Source organism: Phascolarctos cinereus, unplaced genomic scaffold (genome assembly GCF_003287225.1).
Source record: "Phascolarctos cinereus isolate Bilbo 61053 unplaced genomic scaffold, phaCin_HiC Scaffold_1;HRSCAF=81, whole genome shotgun sequence".
Classification (NCBI taxonomy): Eukaryota; Metazoa; Chordata; class Mammalia; order Diprotodontia; family Phascolarctidae; genus Phascolarctos; species Phascolarctos cinereus.
The window spans coordinates 202,246,244-202,264,487 of NW_027555514.1; the positions used below are offsets into that span (position 1 = coordinate 202,246,244).

The window sequence follows — 18,244 nt, forward strand, 5'->3', positions numbered from 1 at the left end:
TCTCTTCTTACTATCATCTCTTCCTCACTCCTGTAAGGACATTAAATCCAAAGTCAAGGATACATCACCTGCTATGACACACATCTTACTCACATTTAAACTTTAATTTCAGGCACTGAGAACTTGTTTTAGGTAAATTAGAAAAATAGGGGAAGACAGAATTAATCTGATGCTATTGCCTCAGTTGCACAAAACTTATCTTGATGGATAAGTAAATAATATGCATCTTCTAAGTCATGTGGTTAGGATAGGGAAGAGTACCTTTTTTGCCTGGAGTGCAAATTTATTTAGTTATTTTGGGGAACCTAGTAATTATGAGAGCAAAAAAGACAACATATTTGTAGCCCTTTGCAAGCTTAAAGTGCTTTATCAGATATGATGCTGGAGGAGCTGGTTTCCACAGACTATTGTTCATAGATTTAGGATTGGAAAGTACCCTAGCAATTATCTAGTCCAACTTTATCATTTTACATATGAGTGAACTGACATCCTTAGAACACATAAGTAATTTGCCCAAGATTATACAGGTAGTAAGTGGTGGAGTTTGGATTTGAATCTGTGTCCTCTGACTTCAAATACAGTGCTTTGCACTCTGTCATCCTCTTTGGCATTGATATGTGTATAGTGGGAATACTAATCCATTTGTATTTTTTAGCTAAAGTCAGACACAAAAAGACGAATGATTTCAATGGCCCTAAATGTTTCTTTGCATTTAGGAGACCTGTGCTTATTATTTGTAAATAGGACAGTTTCACAACAGGCTTATGAAAGAAAACTACAGACAAAAAAGATCAGCAATCTTAGCTGTGCTTTGTCATTTCCTATTCTGATGTTTACTTGTCTGTCTGTTCTAGCTCTGCCAGCTTTGCTCAGGGAACTTGGAGGGAACATCATCCAAAGAAAGACTTCCTATGGCTTTAGAACACATTTGCTGATGAAACGAAGGTGCAAAAATTTCAACCAATCTGTAAAAACAACTGCCTGGTGTAAGAGAAGATGGAAATTTATGCGCTTAATTTCCTCCTTTTGGAAAGTTTTGTTGCTGTTTTGCATGTAAAAAAGTAAAAGTTACATAAAGCTAATAATACAGTGATTTCATCTGAAAGTGCACGCAACATTTCACATCTGTAGCATGCCCTTTTCAGTGTTTGAAAATTGAAATCCATTTTATGTCTATCTCTCTCGTCCTCCACCTCATTCAAAAAAAAGAGAAAAGAAAAAATTCTTGTAAGAAATGTACATAGTTAAACAAATTGCAAATGAATAAATACAAACAAAATGTATATATATTTATATACATATGTATATACTCTGTATATATGTACATACATATATATCATATATACACATATATCTGTATATAAAAACACATATCTGTATATAAAAACACCTACACACATACATACACACACATAAAATGTTGCCCCCTAATTCCATTACCTTTCTTTACTATGCACCATGTTTTTTCACTGTTTCTCTGAAATCCTGGAAGGTCATTTTATTGATCATAGGTTTTACAGTTTCCAAAGTTTTTGTTTTCACAGAGTTATTATTATTGTATAAATTGTTCTCCTGATTCTCCTCATTTTTTAAAAATTCTTGATCTTTTCCTTTCCATGTGAATTCCATCATTACTTTTCTTAGTTCTATAGAATAATCCTTTGTTAGATTACTTGACACAGCATTGAATAAATAAATTACTTTGGGTAGTATAGTAATTTTTTATTATAATGGCTCATCCTACAATGAATACTTTTTGGATCTAGTTGCAAAATTGAATTATTCTTTGAATTTTCTTATAAAATTCACTTGTGAATCCATATAATCCTGGAAGTTTTTCCTCTGGAATTTCATTTGTGAGCTGTTCAATTTCTTCCTATGAAATTAAGGTACTAAAATTCTCTATTTTTTGCCACTAATTTGGATACCTTATTATTTTCAAAATATTCATATAGTTTATTTAACTGATTATTTTGTTGGCATAGAGTTGACTAAATAGTTTCTAATAATATCTTTTATTTCATTTTCATTTTTTATGAATTCATTTTCAGTTTTGATACTAGCCATTTGGTTTTTCTTTCCATTTTAAACAAATTAGATAGTAATTTGTCCACTTTATCATTTTTTTAAAAGCTTCTAGCTTTATTGCTTGTTCATTGAGGTTTTGTATTCAATTTATTTTTTTTCATTTTAATGATTTCTATTTTGGTGTTTAATTGAGGCTCTTTGTTGGATTTCTAATATTTTACTTGCATTCTCAATTCATTGATCTATTTCTCTTTTTTGTTATTGTGTTTCAGGATGAAAAAAAATTCCCCCTAGGCTTGCTTTGGCCATATCCTAAAAATTTTGGAATACCATGTCATTGTCATTATTATACTTAATTTAATTAACTATTTTTTTCAACCTGAGCCTAAAGGCTTAAGTCACACTCATATGGCCTGGGTTTTTTCAAATACAAATAGAGGTATATTGTTACAATAGTTGCTAAGGTTGATTATGTTTCCTCTGGTTTTACCTAGAATTTAATTATTGGAAACCAGTAGTAATAATTATGTTAGAAAACCTCAACAGCAGATTTAGACATATAGAAAAGGTTAGGCCACCTTTTGTATCAGGCAGCTGCATCAAAATCTGAAAATGGGAATGGAACCAAGATGGCAGAGTAGAGGGAACATTCCAGCCAAATAGCTACCCCCAAACAACTTGAAAACAACATATCAAATCAAATTACATTGCAAATTCCACTGGCATAGCCAACAAAGATTGGGGTAAGTCAATTTTCCAGCCCAAGACAACACAGGAGATCTGAAGGAAAGGTTGATGACACTGAGGTGAGAGCTACCCCAGAGCACAGAGCAGCAACACCAACTGTGGGCCTTGGAGGTGTCAATAACTGCATCAGCAATTTCAGAAGTTCTTACCACTGAGACAAGAAGGGGATTAGACAATTAGTCTAAGTTGCCTGTGTTGGCACTGGGTGGAGGACGAATATTCAGAAACTCCATACCCAAATTACCCGTTGCGGTTCTAGGGCATCCCTAATGGTTGCAGGGGACCAGGGCCCCTTACCTGGATAAGAAGCAAGGGCAGGCCAGGAGAGCAGTGACCACACCTCTTCCTTCATCACATGACCTTGGAAGCACAAAAAACTTACATACCCCTCCCTCCCAAACTAGCTGTGAAAATAGCACTACGAAAAAACTTGAAACTTGGGACAGTGACTCTCTACCCTCCTCCAAGTGAGCAAAGGTCAACTAACATAAAGTCCAAAGTCAAGAAACAGGCTGGAAAAATGAGCAAACCACAAAAAAAGAACCTGATCATAAAAAAGCTAACATGGGGACAGGGAGGTTCTTGACACAGAGAAGAACAGAAAATACCAAAAAAGCAAAGCCTCAAAGAAAAATGCAGACTGGATACAAGTCCAAGAAGAAGAGTTGAAGAAAGCACTTTTTTTTTTTTGGTGAGGCAATTGGGGTTAAGTGACTTGCCCAGAGTCACAAAGTTAATGAGTGTTATGTGTCTGAGGCCGGATTTGAACTCAAGTCCTCCTGACTTCAGGGCTGGTACTCTATTCACTGTACCACCTAGCTGCCCCAGAAAGCACTTTTTAAAAATCAAAATAATTATTTTAAAATTAAATTATTTTAAAATCAAATTAGAGTGATAGAGGAAAAATTAAAAAAATAAGTGAGGTCAATGTAAGGAAATTATGAAAAAAAGAATAACCTGGTAAAAAGAGGTATGAAGAAAAAGAACTGAAGAAAAGAACTCCTTAAAAAGCAGAATTGGTCAAATGGTAAAAGAGGTACAAAATTTCATTGATGAAAATAACTCCTTAAAAAGCAGAATTGTCCAGTAGTTTTTAGTTGTGTCTTATTCTTTGTGACCACATTTGCAGTTTTCTTGGCAAAGATACTGGAGGTGGATTGCCATTTCCCTCTCCAGATCATCTTACAGATGAAGAAACTAAGACAAACAGAGTTAAGTGACTTGCCCAGGGTTACACAGCTAGTAAGTGTTAGAGGCTGGATTTGAACTTGGGTCTTCTGACTGCAGGCCTGGCACTCTATCCACTGCACCACACAGGTGCCCCCAAAAGGCAGAATTAGGCAAATGGAAAAATAAATACAAAAAGTTTTTGAAGAAAATAATTCCTTAAAATTTAGAATTGGTTAAATGAAAACTAATGACTCCATGAGACATCAAGAAATAGTGAAACAAAGTCAAAAGAATGAAAAATAGATAAAAATGTGAAATGTATCAGCAGAAAAACAACTGACCTGGAAAATAGAAAGAGCTAGGTGTTAAGATTACAAATAAGGATAACCTACCCAGCAAAACTGAATATAGTTGTTTAGGAGAAAGAACGCATATTTAATGAAACAGAAGACTTTCGAGAATTCATGATGAAAAGGACAAAAATGAAGAGAAAATCTGATATTTAGGTACAAGACTTAAGAGAAGCATAAAAAGGTAAACACAAGAGAAAAATCATAAGGGACCCAATAAGGTTAAACTGTTTACATTCCTATACGGCAAGATGATATATGTAACTCCTAAGAACTTTATCATTATTAGGACAGTTAGATGGAGCATACAAGGCAACCACAGAGATCAGAAGAAATGGTGCAAAGACACTCTCCAGGTCTCTCTTAAGAACTTTAGTATCAATTGTGAGACTTGGGAGATGTTGGCACAAGATTGTCCAAAATGGCATGCCTGCATCAACAAAGGCACTGTGCTTTATAAGCAAAGCAGAACTGCAGTAATGCAAGGGAAATGTGAGGTGTGCAGATCTAAAAACATCTCTATCCCAAATGTTCAAAATCACTATTTGTGCCTGACTTGTAGTAGAGTCTTCAAAGCTCATGTTGGACTGTTCAGCCATGGTTGAACACACTATATTGCCACCCCAACACTATGATGTCATTGGTCCTCTTTGAGTATGAAGGATAAACAACAACATAGAGACTGGGCATGGATTTGAGTCAATTGATGATCTCAAAAAATATTAAAGGGTAAGATATAGGAATGCATTGGGAGAAAGAAGAAGGGAAAGGAAGAGGGGAGGGAAATTATCTTTAATAAAAGAAATATACAATGCAGGGGAATATAGGGACCGGTGGCTAGGCTTGAACTTTACTCTCATCTAAACTAGTTCAAAGAGTGGAAAATATATACACAAAATCAGCTGGGAATAGGGGAAAAAAACCTATATTACCCAACAGGGGAGTAGGAAGGGAAGGAAATAAGAGAAAGGTATGAAGGGAGTTGATTTAAAATGAAGATGGATCAAGGAAGAAAGTGGTCAGAAGCAAAACAGACTTTTGAGGAGGGACATGGTAAAAGAGAGAAGGATAAACAGAAAGAAATAGGATGGAGGGAAATACATTCTTAGCAATCATACTTGTATATATGAATGGGATGAAAACATAAAACAAAAGAGATTAGAATAGATTGCCAACTAGAATTCAACAATACGTTGTTTACAAGAAACACATCTGAAACAGAAAGAAACACATGGAGTGAAAATAAGGGCCTGGAGCAGAATCTATTATGTTTCAGCTGAGATAAAAAGGCAGGGGACAGTAGTCATGAACTCAGACAAAACAAAAGCAAAAATAGACCTAATTAAAAGAGATAATAAGGGAAACTACATTTTGCTAATGGTACCTTAGAAAATGAAGTATTATCAATACTAAACAAAAACAGCAAAACACAGAACATCCAAATATTTCAAGGAAAAGTTAAATAAATTGAGAGCATTATCCATAATGAGGATAATGATATCAGGGGTGAATCAAGGATGTCCATCATCACCATTATTATTCAATATTATACTACAAATGCTATGTATGGTAATAAAACAAGATAAGAGAAACTGAAAGAATCAAAATAGGCAGCAAGGAAACAAAATTATTGCTCTTTGTAAATGATGTGATAGTATATTTGGAAAATCCTAGAAAATCTGCTAAAAAAAAAGCTAGTTGAAACCATTAACAACTTTAGCAAAGTTGCAGGATATAAAATAAATCATCAGCATTTTCATTATTAATAAAACCTAGCAAGAAGAGTTAGAAGGAGCAATTCCATTCAAAATCACTGCAGACAATAATACTTGGGAGTCTACCTGCCAAAACAAACCCAGGAACCAAATGAACACAATTACAAAGCACTGTTCACACAAATAAAGTCAGATCTAAATACTTGAAAAAATATCAGTTGCTCAGTGGCAGGCCAAACTGATATAATAAAAATGACAATTCTAACTAAATTAATTTATTTACTCAGTGCCATACCAATCAAACTACCAAAAAATATTTTATAGGCCATAAAATGATAAGGAAAAAGTTGTCTAGAAGAACAAAAGGTCATGATTATCAAGAGAGTCAATTAAAAATATGAAGACAGGCAGTCTAGCCGACTAATTTCAAACCATATTACAAAGCAATAATCATCAAAACAGTTTGTGAGAAACAGAGCCAAGATGGCAGAGAAAAGGCAGGGACTTGACAGAGCTCTCTTAAATTACCCTCTAAACAACTTTACATAACACCTCATAATGAATTCTGAAGTGGCAGAACCCACAAAAAGACAGGGTAAAACAATTTTCCTGCCCAAGAAAACTTATAAGATCAGCAGGAAAGGTATGTTCCATCATAGTAAGAGTGGAGCATTGTCCAGCAGAGGCTGCACCCCTGCAAACCAGCAGTGGGCCTTGTGGCCAACTGAATCAGTTGTTATGGCTTCCAGAGCTCTCAGCCCACAGATGATAAGGGTGGGGAGGGTTAGACAACTAGTCAGAAGGAGACACAGGGGTTCTATTACTGGCACTGGGTGCAGGACTCTGTTCTATTGCCCATATGTGGATCTGGGTCGCAGTCCTGGGTCATACTCTCATGAAGAGGAGGACCACTAGTACACAAGATTTTGCTATGGCAATGGAGCAGGGACCCTGGTCACAGTTCCAGGGTGGAAGAGAGTATTTATGGTCACTCACAGACCAGAACACAGGCCAGGAGAACAGTGATTACACCTCTCCTTAAATCATACCACCTTAAAAGAACTGAAGAATTACAGACACTCCCCCACCCAGAATTAGTTCTAAGAGCAGCAGCAGCAATAAAGGCCCGAAAGTTGGGACAGTGCCTCTTCTACCCCAGAAGCACAGCTCTTCTTTGGCATAGAGCTAAAAGTAAAAAACTGGCTAGAAAAATAAGCAAACAGAAAAAAAAGACAACAAAGTCAAAGCTGCTACATCTAAAGCCTCAAAGAAATATGTGGATTGTCTCCGGCCAAAAACAAAACAAAACAAAACAGACAAACAAAAAAAAAAACAAAAACAAAAAAACCCTGGAAAAGCTCAAAAAGAGTTTTAAAAATCACATAAGAAAGGTAAAAGAACACCAAAGAAAAGAAATGAGTGATTCAAGAAATCATGGAAAAAGAGTCAACAGCTTGGTAAATGAGGTACAAAAATACTGAAGAAGATAGTACCTTAAAAAATACAATAGGCAAAATGATAAAAGAGGCACAAAAATTCACTGAAGAGAAGAACTCCTTAGAAAAGTCTAATTGGCCAAATGGAAAAAGAGGTAAAAAAGTTCACTGAAGAAAATAATTCCTTAAAAATTAAATTGGGAAAGTGGAAGCTAATGACTCCATGAGACAGCAAGAAACAATGTAACAAATCAAAAGAATGAAAAAAATTGAAGAAAATTTGAAAGAAAGAAGAAGGAAGGAAAGGAAGGAAGAAAGGAAAAAAGAAAGAAAGAGAAAGAAAAGAGAAGAAAGAAAGCCATGTTGCCCAAATGGAAGTCTGGTCCCTACTGGGCAGCTCTTTCTCTACTTATAGAGGTTGTTGTTTGTCTTTCTTTCTCAAAGAGGACCACAATGTCAGTACATTTCACTTTCCATCAGCCCATGTGAGACTTTCCAGGTTTTTCTGAGAGCATCCTGCACAATAGTATTCCATCATAATCACACACCACAAATTGTTCAGCTATTCCCCATTGATTGGTTTCCCCTCAACTTCTAATTCTTTACCCTCAGAAATGAGCTGTTATAAATATTTTTTTGTACATATAAGTCCTTTTCCTTTTTGTTTTTTATCTCTTTTGGGATACAGACTTAGTAGTGGTATTTCTAGGTCAAAGGATATGCATGGTTTTATAGCTATTTGATCATAATATGAAATTGCTCTACGGAATAGTTGAATCAGTTTGCAACTCCAACAACAATGCATTTTGAACAGTCTCATTTTTTCCCACATCCCCTCAACATTTGTCATTTACCTTTTCTGTCCTATCAGTCAATCCAATAGGTGTGAGGTAGTACCTCAGAATTGTTTTAATTTGCATTTCTCCCACCAATAGTGAATTAAGAATATTTTTTCACATGGCTATAGATAGCTTTGATTATTTCACCTGAACACTGATCATATCTGTTGATCATTTATTATTTGGGGAATAGCTCTTATATTTATAAATGGCCCAGTTCTCTATATATTTGATAAATTAAGCCTTTATCAGAGAAATCTGCTTCAAAATTTTTTTTCACAGTTACTGTTGCTAACTGTATTTCCCTCTATCCTATGCTCCCGTCTATTCTATTCTCGCTCATCCTTTCAAAAGTGTTTTGATTCTGACTACCCTCTTCCCCAATTTGCCCTCCCTTCTATCAACTCTCCCCACCTCTCATCCCCTTCCCTTCCTACTTTCCTGTAGGGTAAGATAGATTTCTATATCAAATTGAATGTGTATGTTATTCCCTCTTTGAGCCACTTCTGATGAGACTAAGGTTCACTCACTCCTCCTCACCTCATCTCTCTCCCCCTCCACTGTAAAAGCTTCTTCTTGCCTCTTTTAGGTGAGATAATTTACTCCATTCTACCTCTCTCTTTCTCCCAGTACATTCCTCTCTCATCCCTTAATTTTATTTTTTATATATCATCCCTTCATATTCAACTCACACCTGTGTCCTCTGTCTGTATATACTCCTTCTAACTACCCTAATAATAAGAAAGGTATTATAAGTTACAAATATCATCTTCTCATGTGAGGATATAAACAGTTTAAACTTACATCTCCTGTGATTTCCTTTTCCTGTTTACCTTTTTATGCTTCTCTTGAGTATTGCATTTGAAAGTCAAATTTTCTATTCAGCTCTGGTCTTTTCATCAAGAATGCTTGAAAATCTTCTATTTTGTTGAATGCCAATTTGACTTTCCTTACCCTGTGGGCTGGGAGCTCTGGAAGCAGCCATTGCCACTGCAGCTGCCACTGATGATTCTGTCACTCCCAAAGCCTGATCCTGGTTTCCTGGGTCTGTGCTGGCACTCAACTGAGCTCCACTCTTGCCCACATGCAACAGACCTTTCCTGCTGAACTTCTAAGTAGTCTTTGGCATCTGTGGGGTGAGAGGTCTAGAAACCATCCTGCTTCCAGTGATTCAGTTGCCCTGAGGCCTACTCCAGGTTTGCTGGGACTCTGTCTGTGCTGGTACACCCTATGCTGAACTACATTCCTCTCTCACTCTGGTGTAATAGATCTTTCCCATCAACCTTCTAACTTATCTTGGGTTGGAAATTTGTTTTACTCTATCTGCTGAACTAGAATTTGTTTGGAGTCATTTTTAAAGGTTTTTGGAGGAGTTTGGGGGAGAACTCAGGCAAGTTCCTGCCTTTATCCCACCATTTTGGCTGTACCTTCTCTCAAAGGGAAAACATTGCAGGCAGCCAGAGAGAAACAATTCAGCTACTGTTGAGCCACAGTCACAATCACACAAGATTTTCAAATTAAGTGATTTCCCATCAATTGGGCAATAATGATGATTAACTATGGTTAACTTAGCTACTTGAATGACTTAAGACCATTCCAAGTGACTCATAATGAAAAATGCTATCCACATTCAGATAGAAAACTTATGAATTCTGATTTCAAATTGACACATACCCTTTTTCACTTAAATTTTCTTGCCTTTATTTTTGGCACCATGGCTAATATGGAAATATATTTTGCATGACTTCACACGTGTAATGTGTATCATATTACTTTCCTTCTCAATGAGTGAAGGAAGATTGCAGTGAAAGAGTGAATTTGGAAATCAAAATATTAAAAATGAATGTTTACAAATAAATAATATATAGATAAATAACTAAATAATTCACAAAATCCAAAAGGTAGGTTGATTAGAAATGTAGTACCAAAATTACATGTAGTCTCTGACACCCTGCAGAAATTTTTTAAAATATAGAACTGTATATTAAACTGGCAATATTAATAGAGCATTTATGGTATATTATGGCCTAAAATGATAGATGATACTTTAAATACTTATTCAGAATTGCCTTCCTTTTTTTTCTTCTTTTAAACTGTAATGGCTACTGCTAATGCTAACAGAATGGATGTGTTTAGGAGAGGAACTTTAAGTTGGCTAAACAAGTGAATTCCTTCTGGTAACATTCAGTATCCTTTAAATGTTGAGACTAGACTAGAATGATAAAATATTCAGAAGAAGCCAATAAAAGGAAGACTTCAGATTATGTGTGTGTGTGGGGGGGGTATCACATATCATTTTTGTACTAGTGGTCTTGAAATCTTCCCCCTAGAACCACATTTTGTGATCACCAAGTTTGAAGATTAGATGTTAGGGCAATACAAAGAAGAAAGCAAAACAGAAGTGGAATCATACTAAGAAGTAATCAATGGAATAATACTGAAAGAGCACCTGTTAATGGTAATTACAATTAATCATATGGAAAGCATGAGTTTGTTGGGTCTTTTAGGTGTTATCATATAGATATGGAATGACAAGTAATGTAAATACATAAGGTTGAATTTAGCTATAATTAATTCTAACACTGCTATTAAAATAAGATTATGATGTAGAGTGAAGATGGCAGAGTAGCAGGAAGAAGTACAACCTAGTTCTTCAGGTAAACCTCCTCTATAAAGATCTAAAAAAAATGCACTGGACCAAATTATAATTGGGAAATTCATGAAAGAAAGTCACAGTGGGTCATTTTTTCAGCCCAGGTCAGCAGAGAGAGAAAAAAGAAGTCTGTAGAAACAAGGGATAAAGTCTGACCAGGATCTTGGTTCATGGCATTCCCATTAATAGGTGCTCTTTCAGCATCACTCCATACATTAAGTCTTAGTATATGATTTCACTTCAGTTCTACTACTCTCCTTTGTATTGCCCCTAACATCTAATCTTCCAAAGAAAAGTCAGAGCTGAGTAGAAAATTTGACATACAAACACAGGAATCAAAAGAAAAGTAAAAAAGTGAATATAAGTGACCATCATAAGCAAGTGAACAAGGTAAAACTTTACATTCTCATATTTGGGGTGATAAGTGTATTCCCTCAGGAATTTATCATCACTAGGGATCATAGCAGGAATCTAATTAGACAGCCTCGGTGTGATTCTGTTATGTTCTGATGATATTTAAAGGAAAAGGAATACATTAGGAGGTAGGGGAAGGAAGAAACAGGCTGGTGGAAATTATCTCAAATAAATGAGGTTAACAAGAAATTTGTACTAAAAGGAGGGAGGAGTGAGAGAACAGAAGAATTTTGAACTTCACTCTCATCTGTAGCAGTCAAGTAGTCAAATAATGGGAGACTAAACATACATATATACTGAGTTGAGTAAAGAAATGCATTCCACACAACAGGGAAACAAAAAAGGAAAGAATTTAAGGAAAAGAGGTTGGGGAAAAAGGGGAGGGCTGATCAAAGGAGTAGTTAGAAATAAATCAAATTCTTAGAGTGAATGAGAAAAAAGAGAAGGAAAACTAAGAGGATAGAATGAAGGGAACTACAAAATTCATAATCATAACCATGAATGTGAATGGGATGAATTCACCCATAAAACAGATGAGGAAATCAGAGTGGAGAGAAACCAGGATCTACCAATATGTTATTTACAGTAAGCACACTTGAAACAGAACTATACACACTGGCTGAAAATAAGTATCTAAAGCAGGATCTATTGTATCTGATGAAGTTAAAAAGACATGGGTGACAATCATGATCTCAGATGAAGCAACAGCAAAAACAGACCTTATTAAAAGGGATAAACAAGGAGACTACCTTTTGATGAAAGATACCATAGATGATAAATTAATGTGAATACTAAACACACATTGCCAAATGGCACAGCATCTAAATTCTTAAAAGAAAAGCTAATTGAGACAGGGAGAAAAAAAGAGTAAAATTAAAATAGTAGGAGACCTCAATTTATCATTTTCAGCCCTAGATGAAATAGATAAAACATTTGGCCAATTTGATTTAAAAAAAGAAAGAAGAAAACCAAATTACCAGTATCAAAAAATGAAAAATGTGAATTCATGACTAAGAAGAAATTTAAAAAAATTATTAAGAGCTACTTCAAACAATTATATGCTAATAAAACTGACAATTTAAATGAAATAGATGACTATTTACAAAAATGTGAGCTGCTCATATTAATAGAACAGGAATAAAGTATATAAATAGCCCTATAGTAGAAAAGGGGCAGCTAGACAGCTCAGTGGATAGAATGCTGGGCTGTAAGTCAGGAAGATCCAAGCTCAAATCTAGCCTTAGACACTTTACCAGCTGTGCAATCCTGGGCAAGCCACTCTCTTTGCCTTAATCCAAGAAGGAGGAAATAGCAAACCACTCCAGTTTCTTTGCCAAGAAAACCTCATGTACAGCATAGTTCACAGGGTCATGAAAAGTTGGATATTTTAAAATGTAAAATAGATAATTTTGATTATATTAAATTTAAAAAGTTTTGCACAAACAAGCCAGTGCAACCAAGATTAGAATAGAGGCAGAAAGTTGGGAAACAATTTTTACAGCCATTGTCTCTGATAAATCCCTCATTTCTAAAGCATATAGAGAAATGAATCAAATGTATAAGAATACAGGTCATTTCCCAATTGATAAATGGTCAAAGGATATGAACAGGCAGTTTTCAAATGAAGAAATCAAAGCTTTCTATAGTAGCATGAAAAAATGCCCAAAATCATTATTGATTTGAGAAATGCAGATCAAAACAACTCTGAGGTACTACATCACACTTATCAGATTGGTTAATAGGACAAAAAAAAAGGAAAATGATAAACATTGGGGAAAGTAGGAAAATTGGAACACTAATGCATTCTTGGTGGAGTTGTGAACTGATCCAACCATTCATTCTGGACAGCAATTTGGAAGCCAAAGGGCTAGAACTGTGAATAGCCTTTGATTCAGCAAAAACTGGGACACATTATTTTTATAAAGACAGTTAATCCTATATTTAAAGTATGTCACAATTAGAAACTTCCACATGATTTCTGACAATTTTAATGTAACAATTATAAGCCTTTTTTTAATATTTTTCAACTACTCTTAACAAGAGTACACTAAAATTTCAAATCTGTTACTGCCTTGAAACAAAAAAAGAATAAAATGTATTTGATTCATTCATCTTAACAACTTAGGTATTACAGGGCTACCTCTTATCCTCATATTTCCTTGTATACTTTTATCAACCCTTAAATGATGGTTACAAAATTAAATTCAGTCTGTGTCCCAAAGAAATTGTAAATGAAGGAAAAGAACCCACATGTACAAAAATATTTACAGCAACTCTTTGTGGTGGCAAAGAACTGGAATTCGAGGGAATATTCATCAGTTGGGGAACGGCTGAACAAGCTGTGGTATATGAATGTAATGGAATACTATTGTGCTATAAGAAATGATGAGCAGGTGGATTTCAGAAAAACCTGGAAACACTTCCATGAACTCTTGTTGAGTGAAATGAGCAGAACCAGGAGAACATTGTACACAGTGACGGCAACATTGTATGATGACAAACTTTGATAGACAGCTCTTCAAAGCAATACAATGATCTAAGACAATTCCAAAAGACTCATGATGGAAAATGCTGTCCATATCCAGAGAAAGAACTATAGAGTCTGAATGCAGATCCAAGCATTCTATTTTCTCCTTTTTTGTTGTTTTTTTCTTTCTTGTTTTTCACTTTTGTTCTGATTCTTCTTTCCCACCTTGACTAATGTGGAAATAAGTTTAACATGCTTGTATGTATATAGCCTACACCAGATTGAACACTCTTTTGGGAAGGGAAGGAGAAAAAAATTCGAAACTCAAAATCTTATAAAAGTGAATGTTGAAAACAAAAAAGAAAGAAAGATAAATGAAGGACAAACAACAAAAACTGAAAAGTTGGACACAACTAAACAACTGAACAACAGATGTATAGTATGAGAGTCCATGTTCAATTTTGTTTATTATATACTGTCATTATTTTAGTAACTAATCTAATTAATTGGTTATAAAATTTGAATTTAATTTTGTAACCATCATTTAAGGGTTGATAAAAGTATACAAGGAAATATGAGGATAAGAGGTAGCCCTGTAATACCTAAGTTGTTAAGATGAATGAATCAAATACATTTTATTCTTTTTTTGTTTCAAGGCAGTAACAGATTTGAAATTTTAGTGTATTCTTGTTAAGAGTAGTTGAAAAATGTAAAAAAAAAAGGCTAATAATTGTTACATTAGAATTATCAAAAATCATGTGGAAGTTTCTAATTGTGATATACTTTAAATATAGGATTAACTGCCTTTATAAAAATAATGTATAACTTCTCAATAAAGATTATATAATAGAAGATCAATTTTCAAAATACTTAAGTGTAGTTACTTCTAAAAACGATATGTATAAAATTATAGTTTCCATAAAGTGCTGGATCCATAATATATAATGTCCTCTGAAAAAATTAGTGCAATTATAAGCTTTAATAACTTAAGAAGTATAAATGCTATAAACACAGAAAAAAAAGAAAGTTTAATTATTTTAAAATTTAAAATGTTTCTTATTGAAATTCAACATAATCACTGATGTTAGCTAATTTTCTTCTTAAAATTTATTTATTTTTAGCTTTCAACATTCACTTCCATAAGATTTTGAGTTACAAATTTTCTCCCTATCTCTCCCCTCCAACACCCAAAGACGGTATGCAATTTGACAAAGGCTCTACATATACATTCATATTAAACCTATTTTCACATTAGTTATGTTGTAAAGAAGAATCAGAACCAAGGGGAGAAACTACAAGAAAATAGAAACAACCAAAAAAAGAACAACAGAGAGAGAGAGAGAGAGAGAGAGAGAGAGAGAGAGAGAGAGAGAGCGAGAGAGAGAAAGTAAATAATATATTTCGATCTGCATTCAGACTCCATAGTTCTTTTTCAGGATGTGGACAGCATTTTTCATCATGAGTCTTTTGGAGTTTTCTTGAATCCTTGCATTGCTAAGAAGAGATAAGTCTATCCAAGTTAGTCATCTCATATTGTAGCTGTGATTGTGTATAATATTCTCCTGGTTTTGCTCACTTCATGCAGCATCAGTTCATATAAGTCTTTCCAGGTATTTCTTAAGTCTGCCCACTCATTATTTCTTATAGCACAATAGTATTCTATTATACTCATATACAACAACTTGTTTAAACATTCCCCAAAACAATAAGAGCTGCTTTAAATATTTTTGTACACATGGATACTTTTCCCATTTTTATGATGTCTTTGGGATAAATCTGACGGGTAAACTAATTCCTTGCTCTCCCAGTTTGCTTAAAGTATCAGCCTTTACATCTAAATCATGTATTCATTTTGACTGTTTTGGTATACTGTATAAGATGTTGGTCTATGCCTAGCTTCTGCCATACTCTTTTCCAGTTTTCCCAGCAGTTTTTGTCAAGTAGTGAGTTCTTATCCCAGAAGCCGGGGTCTTTGGGTTTATCACACAGTAGATTACTATAGTCATTGACTACTGTGTCTTGTGTACCTAACCTATTCCATTGAGCCATCACTCTATTTCTTAGCCAGTACCAAGTAGTTTTGATGATTGCTGCTTTATAATACAATTTAAGATCTAGTTTGGCTAGGTTACCTTCTTTTAATTAATTCCTTTGATATTCAGGATCTTTTGTTCTTCCAGGTGAATTTTGTTATTTCTTCTAGTTGTATAAAATAATTTTTGGTAGTTTGATTGGTATGGCACTGAGTAAGCAAATTAATTTAGATACAATGTTCATTTTTGTTTTATTAGCTTGGCCTACCCATGAGCAACTGATGTTTCTCCAGTTATTTAGATCTAACTTTACCGGTGTGAAGTGTTTTGTAATTGTGTTCATCTAAGTCCTGGGTTTGTTTTGGCAGTAGATTCTCAAATATTTTATAATGCCTACAGTAACTTTAAATGGAATTTCTCTTTCTATCTTTTGCTGTTGATCTTTGTTAGTAACATATAGAAATGCCAATGATTGATGTGGGTTTATTTTATCCTGCAACTTTGCTAAAGTTGTTTATTATTTTTTAATAATTAATTTTTTTAGTTTTCAACATTTACTTCCATAAGCTTTTTTTTTTTGTGAGGTAATTGTGGTTAAGTGATTTGCCCAAAGTCACACAGCTAGTGAGTGTTATGTGTCTGAGGTTGGATTTAAACTCAGGTCCTCCTTACTCCAGGGCCAGTGCTCTACCCACAGTGCCACCTACCTGCCTCCTCCATAAGCTTTTGAGTTTTAAATTTTCTCCCCTCCCTCCCTACCACCCTCCACAAGATGGCATGCAATCTGATACAGGTTATGCATATATATATTCCTATTAAATATATTTTCACATTAGTCACATTGTAAAGAAGAATTAGAATCAATGGGAGGAACCGCAAGAAAGAAGAAATAAAACAAAACAGAAGAGGGAAAAAAAGAGCAAATAGTATGCTTCAATCTGCATTCAAACTCCATACTTCTTTCGCTGCATGTGGATAGCATTTTCCATCATGAGACTTTTGGAGATGTCTTAAATCCTTGCATTGTTGAGAAGAGCTGTCTATCAAAATTAGTCATCACACAACATGGCTGTTACTGTTGCAATTTTTTCCTGGTTCTGCTCACTTCATTCAGCATCAGTCCATACAAGTCTTTCCAGGTTTTTCTGCAGTCTGCTTGCTCGTCGTTTCTTGCAGCACAAGAAATCACATTCACATGACACAACTTGTTCAGCCATTCCCTAATAGATAAGCATCCCCTCAAATTTCCAATTCTTTGCCACCACAATAAGAGCTACTATAAATATTTTTGTACATGTGGGTCCTTTACCCATTTGTATGATCTCTTTGGGATACAGACCTAGAAGTGTTATTGCTGGGTCAAAGGGTATGCACATTTTTATAGCCCTTTGGGCATAGTTCCAAATTGCTTTCCGAAATGGTTGGATCAGTTCATAACTCCACCAACAATACATGAGTGTACCAATTTTCTGACATCTTCTACAACATTTATCATTTTCTGTTTTGTCATATTGGCCAATCTGATAGGTATGATGTGGTATCTCAGAGTTGTTTTGATTTGCATTTCTCTGATCAATAGTGATTTAGAGCATTTTTTTCATATGACTATACATGGTGTTAATTTCTTCATCTGAAAACTGCCTGTTCATATCCTTTTACCATTTCTCAACTGGGGAATGACTTGTATTCTTATAAATTTGACTCAGTTCTCTATATATTTTAGAAATGCCCTTATCAGAGACACTGGTTGTAAAAATTCTTTCCCAGTTTTCCGCTTCCCTCCTAATCTTGGTTGCATTGGCTTTTCTTGTACAAAAACTTTTCAATTTAATGTAATAAAAATTATCCATTTTGCATTTCATAATGTTACCTATCTCTTAATCATAAATTCTTCTGTTCTTCATAAATCTGACAGGTACACTATTTCTTGCTCTTCCAGTTTGCTTGTCCATTTTGACTTTATTTTGTATTTGGTGTAAGATTTTGGTCTATGCCTAGTTTCTGCCATATTCTTTTCCAGTTTTCCCAGCAGTTTTTGTCAAATAGTGAGTTCTTATTCCAGAAGCTAAAGTCTTTGGGTTTATCAAACAGTAGATTACTATAGTCATTGCCTACTGTGTCTTGTGTACCTAACCTATTCCATTGATTCATCACTCTATTTCTAAGCCAGTACCAAGTAGTCTTTATGATTGCTGCTTTATAAGACAATCTAAGATCTGATAGGGCTAGGCCACCTTATCTAGCATTTCTTTTCATTAGTCCCTTGGTATTCTGGGCCTTTTTTTCTTCCAGATGAATCTTTTTTTTTCTCTAGTTCTATAAAATAATTTTTGGTAGTTTGATTGGTATAGTACTGAATAAGTAAATTAATTTAGGTAGAATTGTCATTTTT

At 34.6% G+C, this 18,244-nt stretch overlaps 1 protein-coding gene across 1 annotated transcript in view; it reads right to left on the bottom strand.

The window, feature by feature from the left end:
• The window catches only part of SLC2A13 (solute carrier family 2 member 13), a 224,377-nt gene that overhangs the window by 55,133 nt on the left and 151,000 nt on the right, over positions 1 to 18,244 (bottom strand). The gene's annotated exons all lie outside the window — the stretch shown is intronic.